The sequence below is a fragment of the Somniosus microcephalus genome, chromosome 23, assembly GCF_052327205.1.
Source record: "Somniosus microcephalus isolate GS21.2 chromosome 23, FLI_Smic_1.0, whole genome shotgun sequence".
Lineage (NCBI taxonomy): Eukaryota > Metazoa > Chordata > Chondrichthyes > Squaliformes > Somniosidae > Somniosus > Somniosus microcephalus.
In genome coordinates, this window is record NC_141009.1 from 32272456 (window position 1) to 32299382 (window position 26927).

The 26927-nt window shown below is 40.3% G+C and overlaps 1 protein-coding gene across 11 annotated transcripts in view; it reads right to left on the reverse strand.

The window, feature by feature from the left end:
* Nucleotides 1-26927, reverse strand: part of znf618 (zinc finger protein 618) — a 113189-nt gene that overhangs the window by 68275 nt on the left and 17987 nt on the right. For 3 of the 11 annotated variants that reach the window (XM_085965743.1, XM_085965747.1, XM_085965738.1), the window contains exons 1-2: nucleotides 10187-10331; nucleotides 1948-2030 (exon numbers count right to left, since the gene is read on the reverse strand). The exons of 3 other annotated variants lie outside the window; for them this stretch is intronic. The gene's annotated coding sequence lies outside the window, so the exon portion shown is untranslated. Of the gene's footprint in view, nucleotides 1-1947; nucleotides 2031-10186; nucleotides 10332-15993; nucleotides 16182-26927 lie in introns of those variants that run through there. 5 more of the 11 variants (XM_085965744.1, XM_085965742.1, XM_085965746.1 and 2 more) reach the window with 4 other exon arrangements.

A 26927-nucleotide genomic window follows, 5' to 3' on the forward strand; every position in this document is an offset into this window, starting at 1 on the left:
GTCGCCTTATCTGAGGAAGAATGTTCTTGCCATGGAGGGAGTGCAGCAAAGATTCACCAGATCGATACCTGGGATGGCAGGAATGACGTTATGGAGAGAGATTGGGTCGACTGGGCTCGTATTCGCTAGAGTTTAGAAGAATGAGAGGGGATCTCATTGAAACTTATAAAATTCTAACAGGACTAGACAGACTAGATGCAGGAAGGATGTTCCCGATGGCGGGGGAGTCCAAAACCAGGGGTCACAGTCTAAGGATAAGGGGTAAGCCATTTAGGACAGAGATGAGGAGGAATTTCTTCACCCAGAGAGTGGTGAACCTATCGAATTCTCTACCACAGAAGGCAGTTGAGGCCAATTCATTAAATATATTCAAGGAGGAGTTAGATATATTTCTTAAGGCTAAAGGGATCAAGGGATATGGGGAGAAAGCAGGGACATGGTACTGAATTTGGATGATCAGCCATGATCTCATTAAATGGCGGAGCGGGCTCGAGGGGCTGAATGGCCTACTCCTGCTCCTATCTTCTATGTTTCTACGAATGCTTTCTGGTTGGCAACACGCATTCCACACACTTCCACTCATTGACAATATAACCTGAATTCTGCAAATGGACGTATTGCATCATCTCATGACAATTTTAAGTAAGTGTAATAAAAATCATTAGTTTCTAAATTCTTAATCTAAGCTTTCCTTGTGTTTAAAAACAAGTTTCTTCTTTCAATTACCCTGTATCTTACATCATTCACTACCGAAGAATATGGTTGAATGACCTTTTTCCACTATTAGACAGTGTAAGAGTGTTGCTTGGGGTGAAATTGCTTCCCATTTCCCTTCCTTAGCTCTAGAAATGGAGTCTCTTAAAGGCAAAGGTTGGGAACTCATCTTGTGAGCAGTGACAGGTACAAGACTGCATCCTACTACTCTATTGCACAACGTGTTAAGATTGTAGTCAGTTTCAAAGTAACAGTAGTACCACCTGTACTAGATGAGATTTGGTGTTGGAAAATAGTACTCCAATCAGATCGCATCCCTGTGTCACAAGACATGACAGCTTCCAATTAGTACTCTTAACTTGGAGATATAGGGGGAAAAATTCGGTATCACCCCATTTAGGGCGCCATTGTCGGCCATGCGCAAAGTTTAGCGCCTGGTGCTAATTATCGCCTCCGACGGCAAACTTGTCTTTTATCGCCCCTGGAGGTGATTGGAGCGCTAAATCAAGCACTTTACACCTGTCTTAAAGGCGCAAAGGCCGAGGAGCGAGGCGCTACAGAGCGCTGGCGAAGCAAGGAAGGGCAAATCAAAATGAACCTGCAAAGTGCTGTTCCGTACTCAAAACTCCTTCACACAGCGTTGAATCTCTCCAGAAGTCTCTCTCTCTCTCTCAGAATGAGTGGTGCAAAAATGTCACCGACAAAAAAAAGGCAGGAAGCGGTCGCCTTTAAATAGCGCGCCCCCAGTCCCTTTCTAATTGCAAATCGCTCCCCTCAACCTGTCGTTGCTAGCGGCAGGCGGTAAGGCAGGAGGCGCCGCTCAATATCCGGTCCGGGGCGCTAACGGGGCGTTGCGCACTCGACTGACGTCACGATCTGCCGGCGCAGGAGATCGTGGCGGTAGTGTTTAGCGCCGCTGCAAAATGCCTGGTTAATTTCAGGAGAGGCGCAAACATCGCCGCGCCCGGGCGCTAGTGGCTTTGCGCCCTATTAACGCCCTCTTAAGGCGCTAACGGGAGGCGCAAACAACTGAAATTCTATTTGCTTTAGTGATTGCTCTCTACAGTGATTGAATATGTTAAGTGTCTCCATTAGCACTACCGAGAGGTTTTTTCAACTACATCCTTAGCTATTTCAACTACGTATATTCATGGAACAGATATATTGCCCAATTTTTCTTTGGATGTACAGTACTTCACACCTCCCCATACTGAATATTGTTTGCCAACTTACTAATTTTCTCAACATTTTCTTCGCCCTGTTCATCAAAAGCAGTAATAAGCGAGATCTGGGAGCATGTTGCTGTTCACCTAATGCTGCATGGGGCACCAAAGCAAAAGGAGGAGACTTAGTAAAAAAAAAAACTACAAATTTCTGGAAGAAAATATATAAAAGCTATGTCCCATGTTAATACATTAGATACTGGTAGTAAAATAAAACATTGAAACTATTTGCTTAATTCATTTATCCAATAAGTCACTCCATTCATCAAATCTGTCGCCGTATCCACAAGGCAAGAATAATTTCCCGATTTAGAATTAGCACAAATATGTATGCTTTTTAAAAGCAACTTTTCCGATCATAACCAACTTAGTAAAATGCCTGTATGAATATATTGCTACTTACAAACTTAAAAAAATTCAAAGAACTGTCCCAGCAATACACTTCAAAAATCAATGATCAACTTTTACTTAATTTTCTAACATACGCAGATATGAAAATGACAGGCAGGAAAAGACCAGCTGGTCCTTCAAGCCTGTCCCTAACATGGTGAAGCTCATGTTGCCCCCCTGCTGTGGCAACTATGGTGTGATAATCGCTGTGCCCCTGGATTAACTGTTCAACTCAGTGAATCGTATGAAAATAAGGGATCGATCAGTTTTGGCAATACAATCTAAAATTTAGGCTCAGAATGACAAGCTTTTAATAAAGGATCCATTAAGTCAGAGGATAGGATGCTGACCACAATTTGAGGTTTAAAAAAAAAACTACATTGTGCTCACAAATGACAATTGGTAACCTGCATTGAGACCTCCACCAATTTTGAGCTTTGAGCCAGCCTCTAGGGGGTTACTCCAGTGCATCTCAGTTGCAGATGACCCTGTTCACAAGTAAAGCAACCATCCTATCAACAACTACCCACCCCTCCGCAAAGCATGGCCACAATCAGGAACCATGTGGTACATTAGATATGGCACAAGCATCACCCCAGATTACAAATTATTTTCACTACACAGGCATCCAGTGAGAATTTTAGAAAAGGCTTCGAGAATCTGAAGTCCCCCTCAAGTTTACTCACACATTCATGGCCTTAGCACCGTCTGAAAATATTCTTATTAATTAATATCTAGGTTACACATTGAACCTGAAACATTAAGTTTCAAAGAGTATTTGGGCTTTAATGCCCAAAAGTATTTCCTAGCATGATGAAACTTAAACAATTTAAATGATAACAAGTGGTGTTGGATGGCCCACCTGTCACAAGTTCCTGATCGCAACTCAGTTACTGTAACAGGCAGTTGAGCAGAGGCAGGTGTTTAACCATTAAGGATGAAAAGCAAAGGTCCTCGGCCACTTTCACACCTTTCAGACAATTTTACAGATTCTTTGGTGAAATCCACAACAGACCTATCAAAGTCTTGAAATGGGAGAAAAACATAAATTTCCCAAAGAAGTTATAGCTAAGATTTCACAACACTGTCAAAACTTCAATATACTGGTTTTAACAGACTTTATTAAAAAGAGGGAAGTCTGATTTCACAACGGTCACAGGGACACACTGTTAATGGGTTCAATTTCTTTCTATCAGGTATGAAAAACTGTAGAAGGATCAAAGCTGAGAGAAGCAGGAATATGGAAACCATTGACATTTCATGTTGAGGCAAATTAACCATTTGATCAGTGTTAAATTACATTTTAGTGCATCACTGTTTAAGTCAAACAGACCTTAGAAGGAGTCATGATTATTAAATGCATAATTAGTTCATACAATAAAGCATCCCACTTTTTATTTCAGCTGATTGCCCTCAAGACTGTTCGCTCAGTCACATAAAAATTTGGACTGAAAAAATGCACTTTACATAATTGTTTCATTTTCTTTCATAACATAAGGATATTCACCCAGCAGCTGAACAAACAACACTGACAGTAATCTCACTCATTCATTCATTCGTGGGTAGGAATAAAACATTACACTTACTTCCAGCAACAAAACAACAGAAAACACTGTGCTGCACAAACCTGAAGGTGTTCTCTATATTTTATGATATACTAATAGAGATCTTGCGATGTTGCTTATGGCAAGTCTTCTCCTTTGTTTGCCCATCTTCGCATGGATCTCTCTATCCTTCTAGATCTGTCTTCTTCTCACATCCATTTGTCTGATTTCTCACCATCCTGCTACTTCTCCCTGTCGGGATTTGTCTGTCAGTGTTCCACCAGTGTTTTTCCCTCATTGGGTCTCTCTCCCCAATATATTTTCACTCGGATGTTTCCTATCAATCTCACCTTTTGTCTTTCTACATCAATCTTAATCTCCGCCCCAATGTCTCTTTGCCCTTTATCTCCTGATTTCTCTATGTCTTGGACCGCAATCTCTCTCCCTTCTCTCCCCTTGATCTCTCCCCATCTGTTCTCATAATTTGTCATCTGACCTGTTCCTTTTCTGTAAGGGATATGATTATTACCTGCCAATTGCGATGGAATGGTCGTAGGTAATGACCCTTCAGGGCATTGTCCTGCTGAGACCGCCGCATCAAGTGGTCCTCCTTTACTGGCGGTTCCTGGAATTATTGTTTACACTACGCAATCAACCCGATATTGTTCGCTCAGCCAAACTACTGTGGAAACGCCAATGTGCAAGTTAATGGGTTCACATTTACTACCAATAAACAGGCTTTCCATTGGTGACCTCTCTTACTATACCCCCAAATAAATCCCAATCTATCCAAATTTCTTTTGGTTACCTCGGATTGGTAACACATGATGGACTCCTAGTCCTGACTGCCATTTTCTCAAGAAATGCAGAAGACTAAGTAAGTCAACAAAAACTAAGTACAACTGAACAGCTCCAAGTTTGGTGTAAATGTAGGAAAGTGTAACCTTTTTAAACAATTAATTTACAATTAAGATAATTTACACTTTCTACCACCTGCACTGGGCTTTCTTACTGATACAATCTTATATTGCTGTGTATTCGAGATCCCTCTCTAAGTAAATACCTGCTCTAATGTCTCCAACCTGCCTTGCAGCTTAACCTCGAACTGAGCGCACCATTCATTTAAGAAAGCAGTCTTACAGCAACACACACGTAAATTCGACTTTTCATAGCATAACACACATTCTCGTGACAGTGCTCACTGTAAATCAGATGGTACATTATTTTATAATGAAAGGAGCATTATGCCATGTCGTACACTGTGCAATATTCTGCTGCTAAGACGCAGCTATATTTAGAAACATAGAAGATAGGAGCAGGAGTAGGCCATTCGGCCCCTCGAGCCTGCTCCGCCATTCAATGCGATCATGGCTGATCATCCAAATTCAGTACCCTGTCCTTGCCTTCTCCCCATATACCTTGATCCCTTTAGCCTTAAGAAATAATAATTTAAAGCCAAATTCTAAATGTTTCAAAGGAACACAGCCTGAGACCACTGTAAATTTAACTGGTGTTTTGTTGAGGCAACCTTACATATCAAAAATAACAGAAAATGCTGGAAATACTCAGCAGGCCAGGCAGCTCATGAGTTGCAGTTTGAAGACTGCTTTACATTTGTAACAAAGCATGATGCCAGTGTCTGCTAATATTTTTAATCTGTTACTAGCAGAGCTCTTTGATAGCATTGGCTCAGGGCAAGTCAGATGATATTTTGTTTTATGTCATAGAATGGTTACAGCACAGTAGGCCATTCGGCCCGTCGAGCCCGTGCCAGATCTCTGCAAGAGCACCTCAGTCAGTCCCACTCCCCCGCCCTTTCCCCGTAGCCCTGAAAAATTCTCTCTCAGGTACTTATCTAACTCCCTTTTGAAAGCCGTGATTGAGTCTGCCTCCACCACCCTTTCAGGCAGTGCATTCCAGATCCTAACCACTCGCTGCATAAAAAGTTTTTTCTTATGTCGACTTTGGTTCTTTTGCCAATCACCTTAAATCTGTCTCATCTGGTTTGCGACCCCTTGGCCAATGGGAACAGTTTCTCTTTATCTACTCTGTCCAGACCTTTCATGATTTTGAACACCTGTACCAAATCTCTTCTCTGCTCCAAGGAGAACAACCCCAGCTTCTCCAGTCTAGCCACGTAACTAAAGTCCCTCATCCCTGGAATCATTCTCCTAAATCTTTTATGCACCCTCTCCAAGGCCTTCACATCCTTCCTAAAGTGCGGTGGCCCAATGGGGAGATCTTTCTAATATATACCAATTGATATGCCATGGCTTTGCACAAGGAGAGTCAAGGCTAAGTGTAATCTACAGAAGTAGAGTTGGTTGGCGGAAAAGGGATTCTCCGCCATACAAGCGGAGGAGCTCAGAGATGCAAAATTGAGACACTGGCGTCAACAGTGTTGGGGGATGTAATTACAGGAGGACAACTTTACACAGGCAGATTTCATTACGTGGCAAAGGAATTTGCGGTGGAAAGAAGTTGACCCATAAATGGTGGAACTTATGCATACTGTAACCTCCATCCTTCAATGGCCCTTTACAGTCCTTACTGGCTCCTAACAAGGCTAAAAAAAAATCCTGCTCTTGCTACTACAGATATCACTATTTTCTTCTCCAATTATCTTTATTAAACTGCTCTGATAGTAGGTTTTATTGCCTTTAGCTGATCTCTCAACAGCACAAAAAAAAACTGGAAACCCTGAGCATGTTAAAGTCACAAAAACTGTACAATTAGAGCAGTAGAAAAGCTCCTTTAAGACTCCCAACATTATATATTCTTTTAAAAACACACTGCAAGTAGCCATGAGCAACAATGACGCAACAATAATTATCTTATTGGGAGCATGAAAAATGGGGAAACCTTGAGGCACATTTAAGGCACCAAGCAATAAAATCGATGCAGATGAAACACAATCAGAAAGATTAACAGCCTCTTGTAAGGCTCAAAGTGGTTTCCTTACATCTTTTACACAAAGCAGCCAGAATTGCACTGCTGTAGGAATTCGTGTTGACCTCAGCAGGTATTGGACGAATGCCTACTAAATAATCGACTTCGACTTCAGGAGAACAATAAATAAGTTCTTTAATGCAGGAAGCAGGCGAAATACAGCAGGCAAATGAGATAGTTGCAGGAGAGCCGTAGAGTAGGTCTTTCCCCAGCGGGGGCGCCACGAGGACTGAGTCCGCAGTCCTGTGGAGAGGTGATGACTCACGCTTGGCTGTGTTTTCCCGCGCTTCGGGTGTCACGTGACCGCGTCGTGACGTTAGCGCGTTCGCCCGCGCTTGGGGCGGTCACGTGACCCGCGCCGATACATCGGCGCGTTTACCCGGCACTGAGGCTGGCTGTTGAGGCCGAAGTCGCGAGCGCAGGAGTGGGAGCTGGAGGCCGAGCTGGGCCGGCACTTGCCGCGGGAGTGGGAGATCGCGTCACTCACGTCGGCTGGCCGATGCGGCTGAAGTCGCAGTAGGCCGGGCTGTGCCGTCGGCCGCCATGGAAGGCCGAGCCGGGCCCGTGGCCGGCGTGCGTGCATCACGTGATGCGTGAAGTCAGCGCGTTAGGTCACCTCTTAAAGGGGCAACGGCCCAAACAGGTAAGTTACATACAAACTAGTTAGGTTAAAGTGAATTATGTACATAGTTAGTAAGGGACAACCGGTGGTACCGCCACACTGCACTATTTATTTATTTACCAGGAGCATGGGGGGGAAAAAATGAATCTTTGAGCACATTTATAGCTGTAAAAACTGTAAAATCTGAGCAAAAGAAACACATCAAAGAGGATTGAAAGGCAAGTACTTTTCTCCCTTTAAAAAAAAATACACTGCAAGCTGCTAGCAGCCGACAGCCAAAATGGTGTCAGGCTCTGCTCGGGGAGTCTGAAGGCAAGAACAATGGTAATGAAAGAAAGTTAGAGGTACAGCGTTGTGCAAGAAGACTGAAAGTACAGTATAGTAAAGGAAGTGTGACATTGTGATCCTTTAATGTAATGCAAATTGATTATTATATAAATTATTATTTTTCAATTCTCCCAACATTAGGTGGCATTGTGGTAAAAAAATCATCCAGGTCTGCCTGTCATTTTGCATTTCATCCGATTTTCCTTTCTGTGCAAGTTTTATTTTTAATTTAATTTTAAAAATTAATTCACGGGATGTGGGCGTCGCTGGCAAGGCCAGCATTTATTGCCCATCCCTAATTGCCCTCGAAAAGGTGGTGGTGAGCTGCCTTTTTGAACGACTGCAGTCCGTGTGGTGAAGGTACTCCCACAGTGCTGTTAGGGAAGGAGTTCCAGGATTTTGACCCAGCGATGATGAAGGAACGCCGATATATTCCCAAGTCAGGATGGTGTGTGACTTGGAGGTGATAGTGTTCCCATGTGCTTGCTGCCCTTGTCCTTCTAGGTGATAGATGTCGTGGGTTTGGGAGGCGCTGTCATGAAGCATTGGGGAGTTGCTGCAGTGCATCTTGTAGATGGTACACACTTCAGTCACGGTGTGGTGGAGGGAGTAAATGTTTAAAATGGTGGATGGGGTGCCAATCAAGCAGGCTGCTTTGTCTTGGATAGCGTTGAACTTATTGAGCGTTGTTGGAGCTGCACTCATCCAAGTGTATTTCCCTTTATTGATTTTGCATCTATACAGTTTTTACCACCTGCATACCTTTTACCTTCACAGCCCTCATTACTTTTGCCCCCATCACCCATTCCTCTCCCTTATACTGCATCCTCACTTCTCAACCTTTCCGGTGCCTGCTGTCTCCCTCCACCAAACTCAAGGCCTTGTGAATTACTACATTTTCTTTGCAGCTTTAGCTTTTAGTGACCAAACCACCGGTTTTGCGAGCCTGCCGAGTAGTCTTCATAGCGTTTGCCTCATTTAAGTTACTGATTGCTGGGCTGCTGTTTCCCACGCTGGAGTAGGCAGCATTTTCAATACTTGGCTAAAATTGAAGTTTGGACAGCGGGGCAGGAAACAGAAAACTTTTGGGTGATGCTGCTAGAGAGGGGATAAGTATGGGGAAGGAGGTGGAAGGGTGGTGTGATGAATAAGGGCAATGGAAGAACTTAACCAACCTAGACTTTGTGCCCTTAAAGGCCTACCCATATAGAGCAGTGTGTCAGCCAGCTTACCAAAGGCAGGAGATTGATTAGTATGTGCATGTATGTGTTGATTGACATAATTTTTGTATTCGTAAAGCAGAACAAATCAGAATTCTGCAACTAAAAGTGAAGAAAATCTCTCCATGAAAAAAGCAAAAACTGAATTTATCAAAATAACAATATTTTTGCAAATTTTTCAGTCATTATTTTTTCTTCCACCAGCTCACTGCACAGAAAATAGTTTTGTATCATAAAAACATTATTGAGACGATGTAATTTTTTACATGCAAATTTACCTATAAAATTGTACCTTCATTAACATTTTTAGTTGGAGGTCTCAGTCTCCCCGAAAAGCCTAAGGTTTCAATTGATATCTTTCCAAAAGCTATCACTCTAACTGAGGAGAGTTAACAACTTACACCCATGTCTGCAATACCTGGCATACTGCAATCTAACGATGTGACTTGTGTAAAATCTCCCACCATAAATCTATCAAATTCTGTTCAACTGAAACTCTGCTCCTCCTCAGGCTTTTAACAATTAGGAGGTTGTTTTTCCAAATTCTTTCAAAAGAAGCTGGAATATGAACTTTGTAACATTTTCTGAGATAAGCTTTGACAGGAAAGATTTTAAAGTGAAAATTCTTGCTATACACACGGGAATTTTTTTAATTTTCCAATTTATTCTGAATGATATACTGAATACAAAAAGGACAATTGTTCACATAAACAGAATTCTCTGTACGCCTTCAAGAGGGAGCTGGACCGGTTCCTGACTGGGGCAGAGATTGTGTCATATGGAAGGTTATAGGTTAACACTTAGTCCATGTGATCGCCTGGAATGGTTTCAATGGCCTGAGGGGGCTTGGAGAGGAATTTTACTGAGTATTTTTTCCATTATTGGCCCTGGGTTTTTGTTTCTTATTTTCCCACCTGTCCCAGGAGAATATATTGCTGCATGGGTGGGTTGGTTTGGGGGGCAGGGTGGGGGAGAGGAGGTAAGGGAGGGAGTGCCTGGCCATGATGGTCGAGCCACCGTGGCGTGGGGTGGGGTAGGCTTGATGGACCAGCTGGTCTTTTCCTGCCCGGTCATTTTTGTATGTTCGTACTTAGCTCTGGTTCACTGTGAGCTACACCATGGGAGATTTGACATTTATATTGCCTGCTATATATCATTCCTCTAATTAAATTTTCCTTTCCATGCTTTGATCCTTACCATTTTCCACATGGCTTCAGTTTCTCTCAAGGTATTCCAGTTTAGTTTTCTGCCTCTGCAATTATAACTTCCAGTTTATTTATCCTCTCCTTTTTCTGATCTTCATTACTTGCAATTTTGAACAGAAGTTGAATCAACTGAGGAAAGCAATTAACAAATCAAGAATACAATTCCTATTCTACAGATGAGCTTGCAATTTTATCGCCAGCAAGGCTTTGATCTTGTGAACTGTGGTAGAAATTTCCTAATCCATGAAAATGCCTCATCTTCAATGCTGATGTTACACAATATTTAAAAGCAAGTCAGTTGAGATTTCATAATAAAAATCTCACTGTTACAGCAGATTTTATGCAGATCAGCTCATTATTTTTAATTCATTACATTTCAGTTAAATTGCTATTACCACTCTTACACGATACTATTTTCCAGTTAGGGAAACAGATAACTATCGAGATTGCCCATATAGGAATTGGACAGGAGGAGAAACATGCCTGTGCCTGGTAGTCATAGCAACACTTTGGCACCTCATAGCCTAATCATTTACAAGGAGAAGCTGCTCAAAGTCAAAAAAAAAATGGAGAGGGGAAGATTCTCTCACGTGGGATTTGTGGAGTCTCAGTGCCAGCTCAAATCTAGAGTTTTGTAATAACATAAGCAAAGTAGACTTGCAATGCAAGCAGTCAGTTGAAATATTTGACACTTGTACTCTGGTCCTTGTGCTCAGCAAAAATGCTTCTCAAGTGGAGACCTTTAAAAATGAAGACTGCTTTTTAGAGTGCCTGGGGAACGCCAAGAGAAAAACACTTGTTTTCCACATCTCTGACTTCTGTTCAACAAAGATTTTGGTTCCCAAAGCCATCAAGGTCAAGGGGGTCGGGTTTTTTGTTCTATAAATCTTTTCAAACCTGGATTGAAGAATCAGTGACATGAGGCCAGATATGATTCATTAAACGGCTTTATTTCACAGCAAGTGAACATACAGAGCAATTGTTAGGATCAGAATCACTTATTTCAAATCAGTACAACTTGCCGTTGCATAATAATACAAAATAATAAACGCACTACACTTCCTGACATCAGGAAGTCATGTTGCTTGACAAACAAAATATTTCCTGCATTCTTGCCTTTGTTGGGCCTGACTGCTTCAAAGCTTTCGGTTTCAAAAACTCAACCAACCAAGCAGCCTTTGCTGGAGCTGACTGCCTGTGTCTGTATGTTTTTAAAAATATATATTTCCCTTAGCTCAGAGCTGGAAGGAAAGATCTGCCAGACTCCCCTGCCAGGTCACCATGACCAGAAACTCCCCAACACAATAGATGCAAGGTGTTTATCGATTACTGACACAAGTTCATTAATCACTTACTGTTTACAGTCCCTGTGGGAAAATAACTTCCACAAGCACATTTTGATTAGATTTTTTTTTAAACTATGTGAACACCCCTGCTTTAAAAAAACCCAACATGAAGAGTAACTATTTCCAAATCCTTAGTGGAAAAATGGCCAAAAAAATGCTTAAAACAATAAACTTTGTGGGAACAGTGTGCTGATGGGGAGGGGGGAGACAATAAACCATTTCTTCTAGAGCAGCAAACCAACTAGAACATACATAGACACAAACAAATCAGGCTCCTTTATTCCTGCCAGTTATTGTATTAATGGAACAGTTTAAAGCTACCCCTTGCAGCAACCTCGTACTTGCTCCTTTATGGAGTGTGCATTACAAATTATGGTACAAGTACAGAAACTGACCAATTACGTGGAGGACTGCACCAAAATACTGGAATACATAAACAGGCTTGCAGAGTGTGCGCGTAACTGACAAATGAAATTCCATATAGTGAAGTGTGGGGTGGTTCATTTTGGTAGGAGGAATAGGGAGGCCACATCTTCCTTACAAGGTAAGAAACTAAATAGGGTAGAGGAGCAAAGAAATGTGAGAATACAGAAATATAAAATCGCTAAATGTAGCAACAGGAGTAGATAAGGCTATAAAAAAAAAGTGCAAGAAAAAAACTTAGATTTCTATAGCGCCTTTCATGACCACCAGATGTCTCAAAGCGCTTTATAGCCAGTGAAGTTTTTTTTTGGAGTGTAGTCACTGTTGTAATGTAGGAAACGCGGCAGCCAATTTGCACACAGCAGCTCCTACAAACAGCAATGTGATAATGACCAGATAATCTGTTTTTGTTATGTTGGTTGAGGGATAAATATTTACCCCAGGACACCAATGATAACCCCCCTGCTCTTCTTCGAAATAGTGCCATGGGATCTTTTACGTCCATCTGAGAGCGCAGATGAGGCCTCGGTTTAACGTCTCATCCAAAAGACGGCAGCTCAGACAGTGCAGCACTCCCTCAGCACTGCACTGGAGTGTCAGCCTAGCTTTCTGTGCTCAAGTCCCTGGAGTGGGACTTGAACCCACAACCTTCTGACTCAGGCGAGTGTGCTACCCACTGAGCCACAGCTGACACCGTAAAGTACTGGGGTTAATTTCTAAAGGAATAGAATAAAGAAGCATGGAGGTATTGTTAAATTTATATGGAACCTTGGTTAGACCACAATTGAATTTCTGGTCTTCATACTACAAAAAGGATATTGAAGCACTGGAGAAAGTGCAGAAATGATTTAGAAAGATGTTACCAGATTGAGAGGATGTAACTGTCAAGAAAGATTGAGTAGGCTGGGCTCTCTTCTCTATAAAGTAGTTAGGAGGAATTCCTTTACAGAGTGGTGAGGAACTCGCTGCCACATGGAGTGGTTGAAGCAGATAGCAATTACACATTAAAGGGAGGCATACATGATGGAAAAAAGGAATAGAGGGAACACAGGGGCAGGGAGAGCCAGTGTGGAGTATAAACACGGGCATACCTCAGTTGGACCGAATGACCTGTTTCTATGCTGCAGATTCTATGTAATTCTGAATTAATAGTTAGACGGTAACAAAATTCTTTGGAGGGAATTAAATGCATTGCAAATCCAGTGTTTAAAAAACTCAGATGCTATCCATATAAATTCTACTGAATTTTCATTGAGCAATTAGCAAATTCCCTTTTATTTTTCACAAAAATGGTGCATAAAATTGTGCTTATAGAACATAAGGAGTTGCCGCTGTACAGAGGAAATGACGGCGCAAACATTTACAATGTAAAGCATTTATTCTATTACACATTCTACACCATTTATACAAAACATTCTCCTACCAAAGAAATTCTACACCTCCAACGTGCAAGTCAACAGTTAAAGGCTATTCTTTATTCTTATACACGGTCCTGAAAGCAGCAATAAAACTCTGGAAAAACAAACAAATTTTCCCCTTATAGATCAGTGGGCTGTTCAGAGACTCGGCCAAAGTTACACATATTATTCATCGTCTGCATTGTTGCATGGCATGCAACCGTTTGTTTGCTTATGTGTACTAAAATAGAACATTTATACAGCTTTTCAGAACCTCAGTTTACCTCGGCAAAGTCTTCGCAGCAACTCTACTCAGCCAAAAAAAGCAGCTCCCAGTCAGTTTAGAAAAAAACACCTATTGAGAGAAAGAACAAGGCAACAAGTGGCCACAATCTACATGGATCTTTCTAGCCGATTACACTGCCACTTGTTCATAGTGCCCAAGAGAAAATTTGTCTGCAAAGAGATGGTTGGTTCCAAAATAGCATTGTGAAAAATTGAAGGTGATATCACCCCCGCCCCCTGCAGTACCCCTCCTTCAAATCCAATTTATATGAAAAGACAAAAAAGGGATAAAAAAGACCATCTGGCCCCTCAAGTTCACCGCAAACAGGGTATGGTGCAGTCTCGTAAGCCCAATGACCCCCATCTCAGTCACACAATCTCCTGGAAGAGGCAAAAACAGAAAAAAATAACCTGTAGCCAATTTAGGAAAGAACTCGGGACCATTCCTCTTCAATCCCCTAAGGCAATCAAGCAATCCCCAGGAGACGACAGGAACTCACAATTCTCCATAGTTCCAGCTCCTTGGTAACCTACCTTTTATTATTTGAATATAGTTCAACTGCAATTTTTCCCCAGAGGAAATACATTATAGATGATCAACCATAAAGATTGCTGAGTTACTCAGTTATAATTCAGAACAAAAACGTCTAGCTCTTGACTTTCAAGTTGCCAGAGCTGTCCAAAAGAGTTCCATCAGCCTTGCATAAAACAGCTCATGTGCATCTCCTGCCAATTTCATTAGGAAATGGAAATTCAAGAAACGTACCATGGTCTGCTAATTTAATATCAGCTAGCACATTACATGAATCTGACCTGCCCACGGTTTAAAAATACACAGCACCTACTTGCAATATGAAGTGATCTCTGCAGGGGGGACAGAAGCATTTGCCCAAAGCAATTCACAAATAAAATTTGACAGCTTAAACGTAAAGAAATTCCATTTCTTTTAAGCAATTGTGAAATTGGAACAAAAAGAATCTTAGAAACGCAGCAATATGTTTTATTAGTTAAAGCATTCTTTTTTTTCCAAAAAAGGCACCAATCGACAGGAATACATACAAGTTTGTGTTACATATACACATCATTTAATCTACCAGGCTCATGCAGTCATGTCATTCCAGCCTTGCTGATAATATTTCCATATTCCATCAAGCCTCTGCATCACATTTAGCACATCACATTGGGCAGTTTACATGCCAAAATGTTTGTGCAGCTGTACATTTTGTTAACCTCAGACGCCTGCGTTTGAAATGGTACAACTAGCAGGTAGGGTTTTTAAAGAAAAAGGGAACATTTAATGGGCAATAATCAGTGTTCAAAAATAACACGGATTGATTCATATATCATAAACCACAAAAACAAAGCTTGAGCACGTTATAACAGCCATTTGAACTTCAAGATTATATACTCATCAATCCACAACATTTCAAATACAGACTATGCAATTGGTAGGGTAATTTCCATTTTAAAAGCTATGTTTAGCTGATATGTATGGCATAAGGCATTACATAGTGGGCACTAAGGGAATCAAGGGATATGGGGTAGTGCAGGAAAGTAGAGATGATGTAAAAGCTCAGCTGTGATCTTATTGAACGGCAGAGCAGACTCGAGGGGCCGTATGGCCGACTCCTGTTCTTATTTCTTATGTTCTCACACAGTATATTTCTATACCCATACACATGTACATATATCCATACAGATACAAAATCTCCCACAGCATTGCACCCTTTACCCTCTAGCATACAAGACAAAAAGATTCACAGCAGTAAAGAGTAAAATTCCAGCTAAAGTGAAATATACAATTACTCAGTAATATGAGCATTTGAATCAAGCTCTTGCTCAGATCACATACATAGAAATGATCCTCCCATTCAATAAACTCAGGCGTGCAATTCTATTCCCTGCTCCCAATTGGAGTTTCTCTTGCTCTGTCTCATAGGTATCAGCAGTTTGAATCTGTCTCACAAATGTAAGGAATTAGCATTTACCTTTTCTGTCAAGTAAAGGTAGGCAAGATTATTAGTTGACTTCAAAAGTCAACATTATTTTTCAAAACTGAACTATTAGCATGAAGACTATCTCTAACGCCTCTTCCCCCCACGGCTGCGCCCTCTCTCCCTCAGTTTAATCGCTTTTTTGGTTAAAGAACACAAAACAAAAGCTACTGCAGGTCTATAATTCGTAAACTATCTTTCTCTTTCACACACACACTCTTGTTTTTAAAAAGTCAATACAAATTTGACTTGAAGCTTCTGAAATAAGTTCTCTAGCTTTTCTTCAAATTTGGAAAACAGCTCAGCAGAAATTGCGGGAAGACAAAGAAAAAAAATTCCATCCGAGCAACTTACTGAACGGTACTGATGCATCCCAGGAAATCAGGTACACTGCACACGCTCAGACCGTGCAGTCCAAATTCAGCTCACAGCATCACAACTCCGGGCACAAATATCGAAGACAAGCCCACAGGCCCAGGTTATTGGGAAAGGTTGAAGGCATCAAGCAAAGACACGCTGAAATTATTACGTGATACAAAGGTCTATTTGGATAAATTTAAATCAGGTTATTGTGAAATATGTAATTTAGGGATCGGTTTTGTGCAACAGAAATTTCAGTTACTGAGAAAGTCATGGCAGATTAAGGTGAAAATTTTCAGAAAGCATACCAGGCAATTTGTGGAGAAAAGTCACACTAGTTTATATAATTACAGGGTGACAAGCTTACATTGGCAAAACATAAATGCAGAAACAGGAATTTATAATAGCAAAACAGTGACAGGAAAGTAGGACAAAGACTTAACAGGAGGTGCACGCTGACACAAATTTTTTTTTAAGCAAGTACAGGTTTTATATATCAATACAAGTCTGATCCTCTTAATTCAAAATATCTGTTAATTTAAATTGAATGTGCAAAAACTGGCTCTTGTGTTGTTTTATTTAAATTGCTTAATTTAAATTACTGGATAATTTGAATTCCCCCCCCCCCCCGCCCCCACAAAGTTAAAAAAAAACTTGAAATTAACAGCAGCAGAATATTGTTCTCATTAATCCTGCCCATAAAACTCACCAGCATATCTAGGAATAGTAGAATTAAGAGTATTCAGGGTCCACATCAACAGCAGCAGCTCAGATCCCTTCTCAAATCAGTTCTAAAGGGAGTTGAGATGGGCAGTGCATAATAAACTTTCATCGATGTGGAGTATTCACCCCATTCCAAAATAAAGTTTGTTAGATTATATTTGTATCAAACTGTAATTGTGGTCAGTTTTTTCCAATGCAAATTGCACAAAATATTGGCATTGCACTGTGACCTTTTCTGAAGACATTCCAAACGGTAAGGGGATTCACAGTGCAAAGCTAATCCCAACAACATGCTCTTTTAAAACTGCCCAAATTCTAACAAAGTCATGAGATTTGTTTTATCTTTTAGACTGTTAATAAATAAGCTAATGGTACTGACGAAAGGTTCTGACGAAAGGTCATCGACCTGAAACGTTAACTCTGTTTCTCTCTTCACAGATGCTGCCTGACCTACTGAGTTTCTCCAGCATTTTCTGTTTTTATTTTAAAGCTAATGGTACTGCTACTTTTAATTGATTTTTTTTTGGTAAGAGCACAAAATGTGTTGGAACGTTGACTGAAAACCTCACTAACAAGCAGTGATGATTTGCATAGCAGATGCAGAAGAAGAAAAATCGATATTCCTGTGTATCAAAATAAGAGTACAAATCCCATCAGTTCTTAATGGAATTTGGGAAGATCATCGATGAAAATGTCATAAATGCCACCAGGAAATTTTTGCATCACTGTGCTATTCCTCACAACTACAACAATGATCACACATCAAGCTTGCTGAATGCTGCCCTTCACAGGATGACACCAAACTAGTGGGTGAGAAACAATTAAAATTGAGCACCTGTGTGTGTGTAAAAAAAAGTGCACTCTCATTTCCTGGATTTGGTGTAAACAATTGAGTCTAGCTCGCACTGCAGGCTGGTTCTCCACAGACATTTCATCATTAGAATATAAATCACTGACATTGGGGAAAATAATTTGAAATGTGTGGTGCATGACCAGAAAAATGGATTGATGAAATTAAGGACAATTTACTTTAGTGATCCCATTTTCTAACTACCTTATTCACATGAAAATAAATCAAATTATACCAGGTTCTTGTTACGATGTCTACTGTATAGCTTCTTAATATGCAATGTTGTGAATTTATTATCTTTCAGACGTTAAAAATATGCCACAACAAAAACAATCTTTCAATAATTTTCTCTAATCCTCAGAAATTAGATTTTAAACCTTTGTAAGTTATTCTCTTAAGCAACCTCTCTCTCCCTTTGTCATGAGAAAATTTCCTTTGACTAGGCAGCAGGAAATTGAATTTCAAAGCTCAGGGCAACTCAAAGTAATAAATAGAGGATTGTTTCACTTTTATAGCTTAAAGCGTTTTAGAAAATGAACAAATTGTAAGGAAAAGTTCAATTTTAAGCTCAAGGTTACAACATGTCATAATTTCATATTGTGGAGCTATCAGACAAGGATATTGAATTTTCAAAAAATATTAATATCTCAAGTCTAATTTTCTCAGTTGATTACAGCAAGGCTTTGTAGTCTGCCAAAGTTATCTGGGAGAATTGGAATATATAGGGAAATTATCTTGCTTCAATGTAGTGCATAAAGCCTTTAAGCTGTTGATGCTTTAGCAAGTCTGTTAAGTCCTACTTTGTGATGATATGCTATTTATAATTAGAACTGTTAATAAACTAGCATTGCAGTTGTTAGATGTTCCTCAGCACGGACTATGACAACAATTTACAAAGGCTAACCCAAGATAGAATATTTCATTTCACTCATTAAAAAGAGTAATACACTTTTTGTTGGAGCATCAGTGCACAGGGAATGGTTGCTCCGTTTGTCCACATCAGCTGCATTTGGAAGCTTCAAAAATGAGTAGACACTGAAGAGCGGTAAACTGCGATCTCGTGCAGTAAGTACTAACTCAGTTGAAGCACTCATAACCAAGCACACTCTTGGCAGAGAGGATTTGTTCTGGACATTATGTGACATTCTGAACATTTTATATGCAGATAGCACCCTCTGGTGGTGGTTATTGTGTTAGCAGTTTGTATGCTGGAAAGGTCATCTGACCTTTCTTCCTGTGTAACACAGGAAGTAGAATTCCAGGAAGAACCTGGCGTAATGGAGGATTCCATAAGGGTTTCACAATCCAATGTAATCTGATTTCATATGTTAAGCCAAGCGCAATATCTGTGAGTATATTTGTTTCTTAGCATAATAGCAACGTTGTCAGAGTAGTATTTTGATAACACTATGTTTATAAAAGGTTAATATTTGATAGTTATAGAAGTTAGTCCAAATGTTAGTTAGTTATACAATTAGTCTATTCTGTTGTAAATATGTTTATATCTTATGTAATATCGAATGTATAGTACTGAGTTATGTACAAAACATACTTTGTCTTTGTTTACAGTTTCACAAATTTGTTCAAGTAAAACTTCAAAACAGCAAACGGCTTCACGAAGAATTATTTTTGAATAAGTGTTTAACTTGCTGGATAACTAGATAGGAGCACGTCTAGCGCGGCCAGTACAGGATTAATTAAAAAAGGGACAAAAACAAGTCAATCCAGTCATGACCTCCATCGGCTGAATCACCTTGTTCCTATATTTCTAGTCTTCTTTCAATTTCCTTTTTTCTCCTTTTCTTGTGACATTGGCTCCTTGCCACCAGCACCAGGCACCTTCCTGCACCATACCCAAGTGGCCATGCTTCATGTCTGAGCCTCTACATGTGCACTGGCAAGCTATGCAAACATATGGAATCTCACAGTGAGCTAAGCCTTAACCTACTCTCACCAGACATCCCTACACATGCACTTACTGGATCATGAACAAAAGTGGAATCCCTCGTCTATTTTCTCCTATTTAACCCAAAAGCCAATCGCAACAACTCTGTTGCCACTCTGGCTCGGGTCATCTACTCAACATAGATCATTGCTTGAATCTGGGACGTTCTTCGTTCCCATGATTATGCCAGTTACTGGCTAAACTCACTGAGCTATCGACGTAATTCAACTCAACGTTTCGATAAGAAAATGTCAAAACAACCTTTTCCTACTGAATTATATCCAGAAATCCTATGCAATTTAAGTTTTAATAAACTTATACATAAACATGCAAATCGTACTCAGTTTTTCCAATTTAAATAGCAACAAAAAAAAAAAATCACCTTTTGCTATTATGTCTCATCAGTGATGCAAACGAACAAAATAATTGAAAAGCAACTGATAATCAGACAAGAAGTGTTTCCTGAGCAATTTCTCATATTCACTTACATCCTCAAACGCTCCTTTTTAGATTCCCTATTCTTTCAATCAATTCGTGCATCCCAAAGCTCCTGCTATCCATCATAGACCATTGCTTCTTCACAATTTCGACCCTACTCAAAACAGGTCACCATTGCACTATTAATACAAAACACTCAAACTATCAATGAGAAACACTGAGCCAATGACAACTTTGGTTAAATATTAATTTGAAGAGAACAGTAATGCTTTTCACCCTTCATTAAAATTCTGAGCTGCATTTCTGCCACAAATATAGAAGTTCACCAGTTGGACTGGTCATTGGACCATTTAATATTATTCTTCAATTTGGATTTTTGCAGTTTATAAAATAGACCATTCCTTTTATTTTATTTTTAAGTGAATCAGCTACATCTTTCCCAACTATTCTGCAGCTAAAAGTTGCAATTTCAATGCAGAATACACTTGAGCAAGAGGACACAAAAAGTGCTCCGAGAACTGAGTCCGTGGATGAGATCCAAACAAGTTAAACCTCAAAAAAAATCTACCAATGGTGTGAAAGGTTTTGATGGGACTTCAGAGAATTCTGATCGAGCATTTCAATACTAGGTATTTTTGGTTACCACAAGCTGTGCATCTAAAACAATTTTAAAAGGAGTGCTTCAGCACAGAATTTATTTCTGAAAGGAAATTAGTAAATTTATTTTGTAAACTTACTGTACAATTTTGTCACATGGTAAATACAAAAGAATAGATTTGCAGAGTTAGGATTCTTGGTATGTGAACTGTATTATTGCTTGGGGTCAGGATAATTTGATGAATTCCTGGGATTGGCCAAGGGGATATCAATGATCAGGTCTACCTGCGGGATACAGTTATTGCCCTTTGTGTGGTGGTGGGATAGGATGGTTATTTTGTGGTTCCATTCTGATCTTGTTAGGTGGTCTGAGCCGGCAGGCTTGCAGACGCTCAAGTTCCACATTCTGTGCATACATTACCTACTCCAATGGTGCAGGCTCAATGGGCCGAATGGCCTCCTTCTGTGCTGTACAAATCTATATCCCACAGATGTTTCACCCACGTTTATAGTGGAAAGTATGGTAATTTACCACAGTAAAGGAATACAGTAATAATTGCACTAGTCTGACAATTGTAGGAGAAGCTTTTGAAACTTAGATTTATTTCAAATCTTTCAATTAAAAGTTAATATTTTATGTCTATTTTAAATTGAGTGTTGTATATGTAAGTTTGTTTCTTAGAATCATTACAGCACAGTAGGAGGCCATTCGGCCCATTGAGCCCATGCCGGCTCTCTGCAAGAGCACTTCAGCTAGTCCCACTTCCCCGCCCTTTCCCCACAGCCCTGCAAATTTTTCTCTTTCAGGTACTTATCCAATTCTCTTTTGAAAGCCATGATTGAGTCACCCTTTCAGGCAGTGCATTCCAGATCATAACCAGTCGCTGCGTAAAAAAGTTTTTCCTCACGTCGCCTTTGGTTCTTCTGCCAATCACCTTAAATCTGTGTCCTCTGGTTGTCGACCCTTCCGCCAATGGGAACAGTTTCTCTCTGTCTACTCTGTCGAGACCCCTCATGATTTTGAACACCTCTATCAAATCTCCTCTCAATCTTCTCCGCTCTGAGGAGAATGACCCCAGTTTCTTAAATCTATCCACGTAACTGAAGTCCCTCATCCCTGGAACTAATCTTTTTTGCACCCTCTCTAAGACCTTCACACCCTTCCTAAAGTGCGGTGCTCCAGTTGTGGCCGAACCAGTGTTTTATAAAGGTTCATCATAACTTTCTTGCTTTTGTTTTCTATGCTTCTATTTATAAAGCCCAGGATTCCGTATGCTTTATTAACCACTTTTCTCAACTTGTCCTACCACCTTCAATGATTTGTGCACATATACCCCCAGGTCTCTATGTTCCTGCACCCACTTTAGAATTGTATCCTTTAGTTTATATTGCCTCACCTCATTCTTCCTACCAAAATGTATCACTTCGCACATTTCTGCGTTAAAACTTCATCTGCCACACGTCTGCCCATTCCACCAGCCTGTCTATGTCATCTTGAAGTCTATCACTATCCTCCTCACTGTTCACTATATTTCCAAGTTTTGCATCATCTGCAAATTTTGAAATAGTGCCCTGTACACCCAAGTCTAAATCATTAATATGTATCAAGAAAAGCAGTGGTCCTAGTACCATCCTTGGGGAACACCACTGTATACCTTCCAGTCCAAAAAACAACCATTCAGCGCTACTGTTTCCGGTCACTTTGCCAATTTCGTATCCATGCTGCCACTGTCCCTTTTATTCCATGGGCTTCAACTTTGCTGGCAAGCCTATTATGTGGCACTTTCTCAAATGCCTTCTGGAAGTCCATGTACACCACATCAACCGCACTGCCCTCATCAACCCTCTCCATTACCTCATCAAAAAATTCAATCAAGTTGGCTAAATACGATTTGCCTTTAACAAATCCGTGCTGGCTTCCCTTAATTACTCCACACTTGTCCAAGTGACTGTTAATTTTGACCTGGATTATCGTTTCTAAAAGCTTCCCCACCACCGAGGTTAAGCTGACTGGCCTGTAGTTGCTGGATTTATCCTTGCACCCTTTTTTGAACAAGGGTATAAAATCTGCAATTCTCCAGTCCTCTGGCACCACCCCAGTATCCAAGGAGGGTTGGAAGATTATGACCAGTACCTCCGCAATTTCCACCTTTACTTCCCTCAGCATCCTTGGATCCATCCCATCCGGTCCTGGTAACTTATCTACTTTAAGTACAGCCAGTATCTCAACTACCTCCTCTTTACCAATGACTTTGTTTCTTTCTTGATAAATCTTTGCAATTGCTACTACAGTACTAAAATCAGTACTTTAAAGGCTTTGCTCAGATTACGAAGTAGATATGGTTATCACCCACTCAGTACTGAACTCGCTGGCACCTCCAATTCAGCAGGATGGAAGGAAAGTAGAGTCACATTTCACAGACAAATGGAAAACACTGTGGAATTTGATACCAAAACAGGAGCAAAAAATCCCAGGGCTAGAATTGTTCTGATCATCATAAATACATTTAAAAAGAACATGTTTTCAATATTGCTACCCATCATGGCCAGATAAACTTTCATCCACCACCATGTAACGGAAACTAAATATGACTTATATATGACACTATAAACCAGCGTGTCTAATTATAAAATGGACAGAATTGGGGACCACAATCCCCAGAATACTCGTAAAAATTCCAACGTAACAATTGAATTTAATTCTTTCAGTCATCTGAAAGCATTGGCTTAAACACAGGTTACTAGATTTCTAGAGAACAGACTGCAAGGTCACTTCTACTACCTTAATGCATACTGCTGAACCTCTGTGCTTTAAGGTTTTTTTTTTAAAAAAGACATTATTGAAAATGGCAGAATTAAGTAAATTTCCATATTTTCCCCGAATGTATTTCCTTCTATACAAGTAATCAAGACAAGTAGGAATAACTTTTAGCGAGCCATCGTACAAAATATTATAAAGAAGACCAATGATACTGTGGTAGAGATCCCCTCTGGACGTATTGAAGAACTGTCACTATTGTTTTCAAAATGACACATTGAAGTGGCTGGTAAAACAGAAAAATTCTAGGTTCAATTCCTCTAAATAAAAAGAAACAGTACATAATTATTTGTAAACTTATCAGAGTGAATGAATACCTATATTTAAAATGCAAGAGCTATCCATGAATTTTTTCTTTTTTAAATAAATTAATCCATCTCAAACGCAGGGTTATTAGTTGCTGTGTGGATAAAAGCTACATACATAAATGTTTCAAAATAGCTGCTTGAACTTGCCTCCTTGCTCATAGCCACTGCAAATACAGGGCACTTTAGAAGTATCATTTAAGTGCAAAAGTATTTTAATACCAAACCACCTTTTCTCAATATCACTTTTTGCAAATGATGTCTCTGCTGATTGCTAGGCTTTTTAATACATTGGTACCAATTCATTCAAGAACAAAAATAAGTCACCAGACAATATAGACTACAATAGTTATCGGACATGGTTCTTGTGTGATGCTTTTATGACAAATACAAAAATCCGACCCTGTTGTGGTTAAATTTTCAAAGGTTTCCATCAAAATGGATGAGGTGCTGGATTTACAAACCACAAGATGGATATCAATATCTGCAAAAACTAAGATTCTTTTGATCAGGAATTAGTTAAGATAAAGGCTTTCTCTGAAATGGCGTTGAATCAATCTTATGGATTTAAAATGTATGTGTTCAGCAGCCTACAGCTTTCCAGACAGAACTGACTGTTGCACATAAAATATAAACTGCAGCCCACTATTCATCATTTTCTAGGATCAATAAGTTAGAATTTACTCATCATTCAACTAGTTTGTCAACTTCTATGTTCTATACTCGAGGTTTGATGCCAAAATAATACTTAACAAAAATATATTTAATATGCCAAGGGGGAAAAATTTGGTTCATTAGCGTCACCCGTTAGCGCCCTCTTGCTAACGGGGCGCAAAGCAACTAACGCCTGGGCGCGGCGATGTTTGCGCCGCTCGCGAAATTGACCGGACATTTTGCGGCGGTGCTAAACACTACCGCCACGATCTCCTACGCCCACAGATCATGACATCAGTCGAGTGTGCAACGCCCCGGTAGCGCCCCAGACCGGGTATTGAATGGTGCCCCCTGCCGCTAGCAATGACAGATAGAGGGGAACGTTTTGCAGTCAGGAAGGGACTGGGGGAGCGCTATTTAAAGGCGACCGCTTCCTGCCTTTTTTTGTCGGCAACATTTTTGCACCATGCATTCAGAGAGACTTCTGGAGAGATTCAACGCTGTGTAAAGGATTTTTGGGTACTGAGCAGCACTTTGCAGGCTCATTTTGATTTGACCTTCCCAGCATCGATTTAGAAGAAACTATGGGGGCTGCACTCGGAGCTCTTTCCCTGGGCCTCTCCATTGTTCTTTCCAGCAGAATTGATGTACAGGTCTCTCCAGGCCGAGATTCAAGGCTGCAATGAGCAGGGTGTGGATGGAGAGCAAGATCGACCCTCCCCTTTAAGAACTGGCCGGCGCCAGTGTGTCTGTGTTCCATTGCTAACTGACATCACATGAGCTTCGCCAGCGCTCTGAGGTAGCGCCTTAAGAGAGGTGTGTAGCGCTTGATTTAGCGCTCAAATCACCTCCAGGGGCGATAGAAGCCAAGTTTGCAGTCGGTGGTGATAATTAGCGCCAGGCGCTAAACTTTGCGCCCGGCCGATAATTGCACCCCATTCTCCCCGTGTTTGCGTGGGTTTCCTCCGGGTGCTCCGGTTTCCTCCCACAGTCTAAAGATGTGCGGGTTAGGTTGATTGGCTATGATTTAAAAATTGGCCCTTAGTGTTAGGGGGGATTAAATACGTGGGGTTACGGGGATAGGGCTTGTGTGGGATGGCTGTCGGTGTAGGGACCGGTTGCTAGGGTTTGGATGATCAGCCATGATCTCGTTGAATGGCGGAGCAGGCTCGAAGGGCCGAATGGCCTACTCCTGCTCCTATCTTCTATGTTTCTATGTTTCAAACGGGGCGATACCGAATTTCTCCCCCCAAGATTCTGCAGTACTAAGTAGAACTTTAGGGTCACTCCTGGGTAGCAGTTTGGTGAAAGGATGTCATTCTCCATTTACTGTTCAGGGGGTAGAAGTTAGAGGTCACTTTATGATTCAAGCCATATTGGGAATCCTTCATAAATTCTAGTAAGCAAGTTACTACAACCAGGGTTTAAGTGTTGCACCAGAAGCAATGGATACAAATTTCAAATCATAAGAGATATTGTCCACTTACAGGCCATTTGAATGAGAAAAACATGTTTGGAAAGCCCAAACTGCAACAGCTCTTCGTTTATAATCTTAATTGCTCCCAACAGTAAAAGACCTGTCACCATTAGTTCTTCACCCTAGCTCAAAATACCCTCCAGACACAAATTTGGAAGGGAAAAAAATCATTAATGTAATGTACTGTTTTTCACACAGTATTTCACATGCCTGCCATTAGTCTTTCCTGAACTCTTAGTAACAACACTGCTCATTATTCACTTATTCAGCACTGAACTATTTTTGTTCTCAAGTTACTCCCACATGGGATTTTAAAATTATATATACTATAAATTTTCTAACCATTCCATTATTTTCTGAATTCTATGAAATAAAACGCAAGTCACACAGCCTTTCACATCTTGTAAAAACATCAGCCAAAATCTTTAAGCGTCTTCCAATTTGGGAAAATCCAAAACAGCAACAGTCACCCAGACAGTCTGTTTCAATTTTGAGAAAACTGAACCAGTATCTAATGTTGTAAAGCTGCAATAGCACATTCGTGGACACTGGTTTGCATTTTTCATGAAAAGGGAACAGAATCATGACATTTGATTCCAAAATATTCCTAAAGATACTGGAATCCCATGCAATAAAAATGGAATTTGAATTATTCAATGAGAAGGCAGTCACCCTGATCATAAACACAATTATTACAGACTCTATGGCTGCCGACATACTCAATGTGCCCAAATGTGTCAAATTCATACAGCTGCCACCTTTTTGCTATGCAAAACACGAGCTCTATATTGCAGTACAATTTTTCACCAAAAATAGTTATTTGTAGCTTGCCTTGGATGCAAGGACCAAATCAAATTTAATCAAGACTGACCAATTTTTTTTTTTTTTTTTTTTTTAAATCAATAATTCTGCTAAAAATATTTAGAGCATAAACCAGAATATACTCTAGGAAACTCTGCCAACTGAAAAAAAAAATCAGCAAACTAAGTAAGGAGACAAAACTATTATAAAAAGCTCGCTGATAACTCAGCAGCCAAAAAAGATTAGAGATTCAATCCTGAGTCAATGTTCAGTTATCTTAGTCTGGGCAACAGCACTTACGCCACAATTAGCCTCAGTGC